Below are 9,000 nucleotides of genomic sequence, written 5' to 3'. Positions count from 1 at the left end.
AAGGCACAAAAGCCAAAAGTTAGGACATAATCCTGGGAGAATCTTTGGACATAATTTCAAAAAGCTTCTTCTTTCAAGATTATTACAGAATTTTGTTTCTCCAGAAAATTTCTGAAAAGGAAACTCCCTAAAAAAATGAAGGATATATTGAAAGTTATGTTAGTATAACAATCACCACTGTGGGACTAAGACAATAAAGACTCTTCCTGCACTCCTCCATGCTCACCTGCAGCAGAATCACATATGGCTTCTGGGACATTGCCACCAGTTCCTGGTACATTTCTCTTAATTCTTTTCTCTTTTGGACCATCATGGCTTCACTTGTCCTGAGTTTCTCTAAAACACATTGGCCTTCATTTCTCATAGACTCAATGTGTTTCTCTTCCTCTTCACAGAGGAATAGATGCAGTTTCCTATACTCTGTCCTGATCATTTCTTCCCGAAGAGTCAAGTAGTCCTGAAGAATAAAAGACATTCCCAATCATCTTTGCAAAGTATTTGGTCCTCCCTCATTCCATCCTCCTATGCTTAAATTCCACAAATAACTTGTATAACTCTGATGCATATACTCTGATTGACTGTCTTCACACCTCAGAAAATGTAAATGCCTTGGTTTCATTTATTTCTTCTTTGTTAATTACACAGGCAATCCAACCCTAAGATCTATTTACACCTATATTAGAGGTGCAGAGGTGCCTGTAAAAAAGATTGATCATTCATATATTAAGAAAGATATGAAACTCTGCATGTAGTAATTAGAATTCATGGTGTAGTTTAAAGTCTAACGCCGTGTGCAGACTGTCAGCAATTCACTCATTAGACCCAGACTCTTCTACAGAAGCAGACCATTCATTCCAAGAGCAGAGATGTATTATACACTCAGAATTAGAGGTGAGCAGGACACATATTCCAAGTATCCTATCCCAGGCCTTATATTCAAATCTTGAATAGCAAATTTTGAAATTATCTGCATCAAGCTGATTTAAAGCATGGTTCTCATACTCACCGTCCAAAGAGTTCTCATTCTGTTCTCTACCTCTAAATTCTCTTGATTTTCTTGGACCTTCTCCCATAAAGATGCCATTTGCTTCAAAAGTCTGTCCTGTAAAAAAAACAATGAATATGGATTATGAAAAATATAACTGATTGACAAAATCTTGGGCAATTAATACAATTATTGTAGTGAGAGTACCAGAATCAAAATTATCCTTCATTTTTTTCTTTTTGTAGCTATGAATATTAGATTAGACCACAGAATTAGAAAATGGAGCTTACCCTTTTGTTCAGGTATATTGATCAATTATTTTGATTACCTATTTGGCTGTACCTGACTCCCATGTACTTTTCCTAATTTAGTCTCCAGCCATAGACACTTTTAAAAGATAGGAAGTTAGTGATGCACTTTCCAGTGACCTGGGCATAATGTATCATAAAATACAAATGATTTTTTTTTTTTTTTTTGGTTTTTCCAGACAGGGTTTCTCTGTGTAGCTTTGCGCCTTTCCTGGAACTCACTCGGTAGCCCAGGCTGGCCTCAAACTCACAGAGATCCCCATGGCTCTGCCTCCCCAGTGCTGGGATTAAAGGCGTGCACCACCACTGCTCAGCACAAATGATTTTTACACTCAGGGTACCCCAAAGGATGTTTACATTCCTAGTCACACTTTCTTCATTAGATGTTAATAAAGTACCACCATTCTGAAAACAGTGCCTTTGTCATAATGAGGACCAGCATCTTCCTGTGGTTTGCTAAGGCTACCTCTCTCCAGGTTCCAAGTTCTCTCAGAAGCATCACTTACCATTTGATCCTCAGCAGCTGCTTCAATGGGACAGTGTCTGTGTCCTCTGTGCTCATGGGAGTTTGAGCAGAGTGGACAGAGGAAGATCCTGTTCTCAGCACAGAAGATCCTCTTAGTATCCTCGTGGGTCACACACTTTTGCTCCTCAGAGCTCAGGTTCTTCATGAGGCTGGCTTGTCTGACAATGGATACCAGCTTCTTCAAAACAATGTTGGTTCTCAATTCCTTCCCATATTGTTCTCTACACAAAGGGCATTGGACAGGAGGTTGGATGTCTTCCCTGGAAAGGTGGAGGCAGGCTCGACAGAAACTGTGACCACAGCTTATGGTGACTGGGTCTGTCAGGCAGCTCAGGCAGATAAAGCAGGTGAGTTCTTTCTGGAAGGCTTGTGAGATGTCTGACTCCATTTTTCTGAAGGAAGAAAAGGAGAAGAATTGCTATTATTCTACCCCAGAGAAGCCAGAAACAGCACAAAAACTGATGCAAGTTGTGATTTAATTCTGTGTATGGCAAAGCAGCCTTCATTTTTCAGGAACAAAAAATCAAGATAAGTATAGGATTGAGGTGCTGATTTTTCCTCTTTCACTCTTCTTGACAGAAATATAGATTAATCTGATGTCCTTCTGAGCCATTCCACCTGCATTTTTTGGAGACTCCCTTCAAATTAGTATCTTGGTGGTGGTCTTAGACATGCTTTCCAAGTGTTTATAAATATATATACACTAGAGTGATCAAAATCCTTCAAGTCCACATGTTTTCCTTTCACTACACACATAGGTAGGGTAAAAACACCCTTCTTTATTGGTTATCCAAGAAAACACTCCCTATTTCACATGGTCCCTAGTAAATGCTTTGCTTAATTTCTGATTTTAGCATTTTAGTCCTTCACATCCTCCTGTCCCACCCCTGGACACTTGAAGGCAACATTAGTTACTTGACTACTTTCTGATGCAAACAGTTAACAAGAATAAGACTTCGGGGGGCTCATTATTGAAGGATATGTCCATCATTGTGGGGTAGAAATCGTGGCAGGAGCTTGAGGGAGCTGGTGGCATTGCATCCAAAATCAGCAAGAAGAAAGCAAGGAACATTTGTTGCTCAGCTCCTGATCCCTTTTCCTTAGTTTGAGACCTCAGACCATGGAATGGTCAAGTGACCTCATGAGCATTTAGTGTGGATCTTACCAGCTATAGTGAATCTACCCCCCCCCCAATAATCCTTCACAGACATCCCCAGAGGTTTCCATGTCTGTCCTAAATCCCATCAAGTTGAATTCTAGGGTACTCTCTGTGGAAACTTGCTTGTTTATCAAAGATACAGTTCCTGGCTTCAGTATATGGGATGAACCTTGAGGCATAAATGTGGCTGTCATGACTCTAGCAGAATTTCTTATTTAATCAACACGAACCCATTGTTCCTTCTCTTGGAAGGTCTACACAAATAAAGAATCTTGGATTGAGTGAGATTAACATCCCTCAAATAACTTTAGCTTCTGTGGTCTGAAGCAAATGGACTCCATGGCTTTAGCTGGTGGTCCTATTTACCTTGAAAATAATTCTAATACTCATTGTCAAGATTATTTTAGAAAAGAGATGGAGACTCCAATATTGCCTTCCTTAACTTACCTAATCACCCCCATTTGGTATTTTTTTTCTCTATATTAGATACTTCATTTTTTTTGAATGCCTAATGCCATATAAAATACAGGCTTACAGCACAATGGGAGAACCCCAGAGGTCAGAAGTTGCTACTGATGTTTTACAATCTTGCATCTCAGCTGCTAATGCCCAATATGCAGGATATACAGACAGGGAACTTCCCTTAAGCATTAAGGAGGGTGGAACCAGGCAGGGAATTAGCATAGGGAGGATATCAAGGTCAAGGTCAGCAACCAAGCCAACAGTTACCCAAAATGGGAGCCAGGTCCATACAGGTCCCCCCTTTTACTACAAAATGAGCTTCTCATACATCATTCCAAAATAATTTTTGAATTCACAGAAATAATGAAAACTGAATGCAGAATTTTAAAAATCGCACCAGATTATAACCAGGATCTACTTTCCTGAACAGAATATTTTGTTTAGTTTTCTCTAATTTAATTACATGTATACTTCCAACCTAGCAAATCAACCAATAGCAGGAAGAGCCAGTTTTTCAAAGATGGTAAACTATTATCAAGCATTATTTCACACTGTGATGTTTCCCTATAATTTATAATAGGGAAATACTAAAATATTTTTCTTTGCTAAATAATGAGTTTTCACATTTATACATAATACTCATAGGATATATCTCTAAATACTAGTAATTATCTTTTTTTTTTTTTTTTGATTTTTCGAGACAGGGTTTCTCTGTGTAGCTTTGTGCCTTTCCTGGAACTCACTTGGTAGTCCAGGCTGGCCTCGAACTCACAGAGATCCGCCTGGCTCTGCCTCCCAAGTGCTGGGATTAAAGGCGTGCGCCACCACCACCCGGCAATACTAGTAATTATCAATCTATTCAGAGCAATTATTTTATATATTATACATGTAAAATTAATTTAGAGGTGTTGATCTCACATCTACGAACTACATACAGAAATACTCTATAAATTGTCTTAAAATTTAGAGAAAGATCAAAATTGAAAGGTAGAACATCAGAGCAAAGAAAGACTGTGAATGGATAAACTAAAATTATCTATACCTGTAACTCACAGTATTTTTACAAAGCAAGATGACCAAATGGGAGCAGAATCTCTTTTGATAAATAGCCAAATTTTAAGGATTTTTAACCAGAAACCTCAGTTTGGTAATAAATTCAAATAGAAAACACCAACAACTTTCAATCTTAAATTGTACACTCACCCATGAAATAGTCTCTGGCCTCAGCAGTGTTTTGTGGAGACACAGCAATATTAGCTCAGCTCTGGGGTATGATCCTCAATGTGTGGAGGAGATAGATCTAGCAGTCTAGGAGCCACAAGATATGGAGACTCACTCTGTCTGGTCTAGAGAAGACTGAACCTGGCTGGCCCCTAGAGTGTCCTTATATACTCTCTAATAACCACACCTACTTCCTCCTGTGTTCTTTCACTGATGCTTGCTGTAGGTGAGCTCCTGTGAATAGCAGTATTCTAAATGGATGGAAGATTGAACTAACTCTATGGCCAGTATCCACAAACAAATCTCCACAATAAGGTTTCCTGAGGTCATGCTGGGTGTGGTAGCTCACACCTTTAATCCATAGAGTCCCAGAGGATGAGCTGCTGAATCAGGGGGTGTTTTAGTTTAAGGCCTGCCTAGGATATACAGTGAGAACTTTTCTTAAAAAAAAACTTAAATAAATAAAGAGAAATTTTGCTACAATATTTCACTGTTTCTAAATAATTTGTGGTGTGCTTATATTCTTGCTTTTCCTTTTGTAATTTCACAGTTAATGATATCAATCTGTGATTTTAGTAAATATTCTAGGCAAAATGTGTTTCTAAGTACTGGGAGCTGAGAAGTAGTGATGGGTATGCTGGGGTAGGGGAGTTAAGGGAGTCTTTAGGAGGGAGAAAAGCAGGTGTTCCACCAGGATCTAACTTGTCCCCTGGGAATTGGGGAAGAGAGTGAAGAGAGGCCACAGCAGGTAGTCTGCTACAGAGCTGGGCTGAGACTAGAACATTGGATTTGGAGAGAAGAGTGAAGATCTTCAGTTAGCCTGCCTCCTTCCTTAGCCTTCTTTCTTCTCTGGCAGGCTTCACTGAGGGGTTCCTAGGGAATGCATGCTGGTGTTTGGAGGCTGGAATAATGTGATTAGAAGCAGGAAAGAAGGTTGGAGGGGAAGATCTATGTAATCCACTAGAGGTGGGGGCAGAGAGGAAGAGAAGGTCACAGCAGTTGGTCTGCTACAAGGCCTGAGCTGAGACTAGGGAATTGGATTTGGAAGAGAGGAGGGACAAATGATGATCCACAGTTAGCCTGTTTCCCTTGTTGGAGTCTCTGAACTTTATTTTAGTTTCCCATTAAAACCCCTGTGTTATATATTGCTGGAACACAGTAATATTTTGTAAAACGTAACTTTGTGGGCAGATTTTAAAACAACCTTCATTTTACTCCATTCTACAGTCATTCCAACAAAAGTAGGGGAAGAAGCAAAGGCTTACACCAGTAATGCTTGTCTTTGAGAAATCGTAGCTATAGTTTTTACATGGCCATCCCACATTCTCTCTCTATGATCTTTCAAGATGCAAGAGAGATGGGATAAAAAGGAATGTGGCTTTCCATCTAGGACCTCTTCTGACCTCCTCAGGCCCCAGACATGCATGCGGTGGACATACATAACATGCATACATTTATTCGGGCAAAACACTTACACAAGCCTGACAACTTGACTTCAATCCTTGGAACCATTGATAGAAGGAGAAACTTTTTGTAATAAAAATAGATGCATTGATCAATGGAAGCAAATTAAAGGGCTACACATAAATTCATAAATTCACACATTTATGAATACCTGATTTTTTTATTTTTAAAGTGGTAAATACAAAATAAAATGAATAAAACATCTTCAATAAACGTACCAGATGAAACTAGATGGCTTCATGGAGAAGATTCCAACACATCAACATTTATCACCCTGTACAGAACTCAACTCTAAGTAGATTAAAGACTTCAGCACAATATTTTGAATATGATAGAAGGGAAATACAGGAACAGCCTTGACTCACAAGAAACAGGAAAAGATTTTCTTAACAGAGCACCAATAGCACAGGCACTAAGAACAACAATTAATAAATAGGACCTCACAGACCTGAAAAGCTTCTGTTTGACATACACACTATCATTGGGACAAAGTGGCAGCCTACAGAATAGGAAAAGAGGTTTAACTACTACACAACCAATAAAGGGCTAATATCAAAAATATATAAAGAACTCAAGAAACTGGACATCCAGCAAACAATTAACCCAGTTAAAAATGGAGTATAGAACTAAACAGAGAATTCCCAAAGGAGGAAACACATCACCATCCACTTCAGGACGTCTTCATCCTATAGCCTCCCTTCCTAATCCTGAACCCACTAAAGAGAAGGATCAGGGAGCTCCACATAAAGCTTAGTTTACACCCCAGAGGTTTCCTTAAATGAACCAAGTCATCCAACTTCTTTTGCTCTGATATTGTCAAAGGTAGATTCTACATGGCTTCTATGATCTGCTCAACTATGGTTAAGGCTACCACTTTAGAGGCAGTGAAATTTGCTTAAGGGGTAGTGAAGGGCTCCATCTCCTGGTCCCCTATCAGGTAGCACCTCTTACTGTAGTGATATTGATTCAAACACCAGAAAGATACTACATAAAAGCCATAGCATGAATGATAGCACAGGTCATGACTCCATCAATAGGATTCCTGCTAACTCAGTTAGGAATAATCCTTGTCTGAACCATATTTATAGCTAGAAGTCTAAATAAGCTTCACATACAGAAAATGTTACCATTCTGACAACACCAGTTTTCTCACCCAGGATTTAATAGGTAAGTAACATGTAATATTATCGTATTTCTCATCATCGTTTTACATACTCCTTGGAAGCTGTGTTAAGATACCCATTATGGTTCCTTGTGCTCTCTAAATACTAAACACATCTCCATGTTGACAACTTGCATGTCAAAGAATACAAAGCACAATTTTCCTGCCTTTACCCTTATTAGTTATTCCTGTCATTGCCTTGATCTCACAATCCCTGAAATAATTTATCCTTGATTTGGTTTACTATTAAACTGAAAAATACATTAGATTTCAGATCAAGTAAGAAAAGCCTAGTCATGCTTATTTACAAGAACATAGAAAAGAATCCCTCGGGCATGCAGGCAGACACTCACAGAACACCACATCTGGACAGAATGTAAATATCAAGAGATCATGGGGATCTGAACCCCAACAGATACATTTATATCCTACATCAATGGCTCCAGAAATACTGTGGAAGAGGGGTCAGAAAGACAGTGAGAACCAGAAGACCAGGAAGTGTGCTGTGAAAACAGTCTCTCCTAGAAATTGCTGCATAAACAAAATCAGGACAATGAATGTGTTGATATGAATGTGGGAAGGTTTGACAGAGTCTTACCTCTAGACACAGAATTAGCCTCTATTAGCAATGAGCTCCCCAAAGAATCACTAATACAAAGTGGTCATCCCTTGAAATGGCTATTCTTGGCTGTTAATTTGACTACATCTGGCATTAACTTAAAACAAGAGGCTGTGATTTTTCTTGTTAACAACTTTTCTTGATTGAATCATTTAAAGCAGGAAGACCCATCAAAACCTGGATCATCTGGACTGTTCAGATCACCTTACATCCTGCTCACATGGTCTACTGGTAGGCTATATACAAAGGACCTGTAAGAAGGAAAAGTAGGACAAAGTGGTTCAGTTTTCTTTCACCTAAAAACATTTTAGAAATAAAAAAATCCCACAGCATCCAGGTGCAAAGCAATCTATAGCACTTGATTGAGATTCAGAAGGTTCTTCAATATTTCATATCGAGAACATTTCTGTACAGTTTTCTGTCTGGATACTGTGATCTCCAGAAGCTGGGGAGCAAGGAATCTTCTGTCTCTATTGTCAACTACAAACAGTTAAAAATGAAATGGAATGAGATTAATGAATTTTTTTAAGACAGAAAGTTGAGTAAGTAGGAAAAGGGGATGGATCTGGAAGGAGATGCAATTCAGATGTTAATGCTCTAAACTAGTTGTGCAAAATACTTCTAAAAACTAAAAGGAAACACAGATGCAAGCATAATGAACAGAATGCAAGAGATGGAAAAGAGGATCTCCGGTGTAGAGGATACAATAGAGGAAATGAATTCATCACTCAAAGAAAATACCAAAGCCAAAAAAGTCATAACACAAAATGTCCAAAAACTCTGAAACACCATGAAAAGACCAAACCTAAGAGTAATAGGCATAGAGGAAGGAGAAGAATACCAACTCAAAGGCATGGAAAATACATTCCACAGGATCACAGAAGAAAACTTTCCCAACTTAAAGAAGGAAATACCTATAAAGATACAAGAAGCCTATAGAACACCAAACAGACTAGAACCCCCCCCAAAAAAGTCCACTTGCCGTATATTAAGTAAACAACTAAACCTACATAATAAAGAAAATGTATTAAGAGCAGTAAGGAAAAAGGCCAAGTGACTTATAAAGGCAAACCCATCAGAATAACACCCACAAT

The sequence above is a fragment of the Peromyscus californicus genome, unplaced genomic scaffold (assembly GCF_007827085.1).
Source record: "Peromyscus californicus insignis strain IS unplaced genomic scaffold, ASM782708v3 Scaffold_11__1_contigs__length_118956290, whole genome shotgun sequence".
Taxonomy (NCBI): Eukaryota; Metazoa; Chordata; class Mammalia; order Rodentia; family Cricetidae; genus Peromyscus; species Peromyscus californicus.
This window is presented reverse-complemented; position numbering follows the sequence as displayed.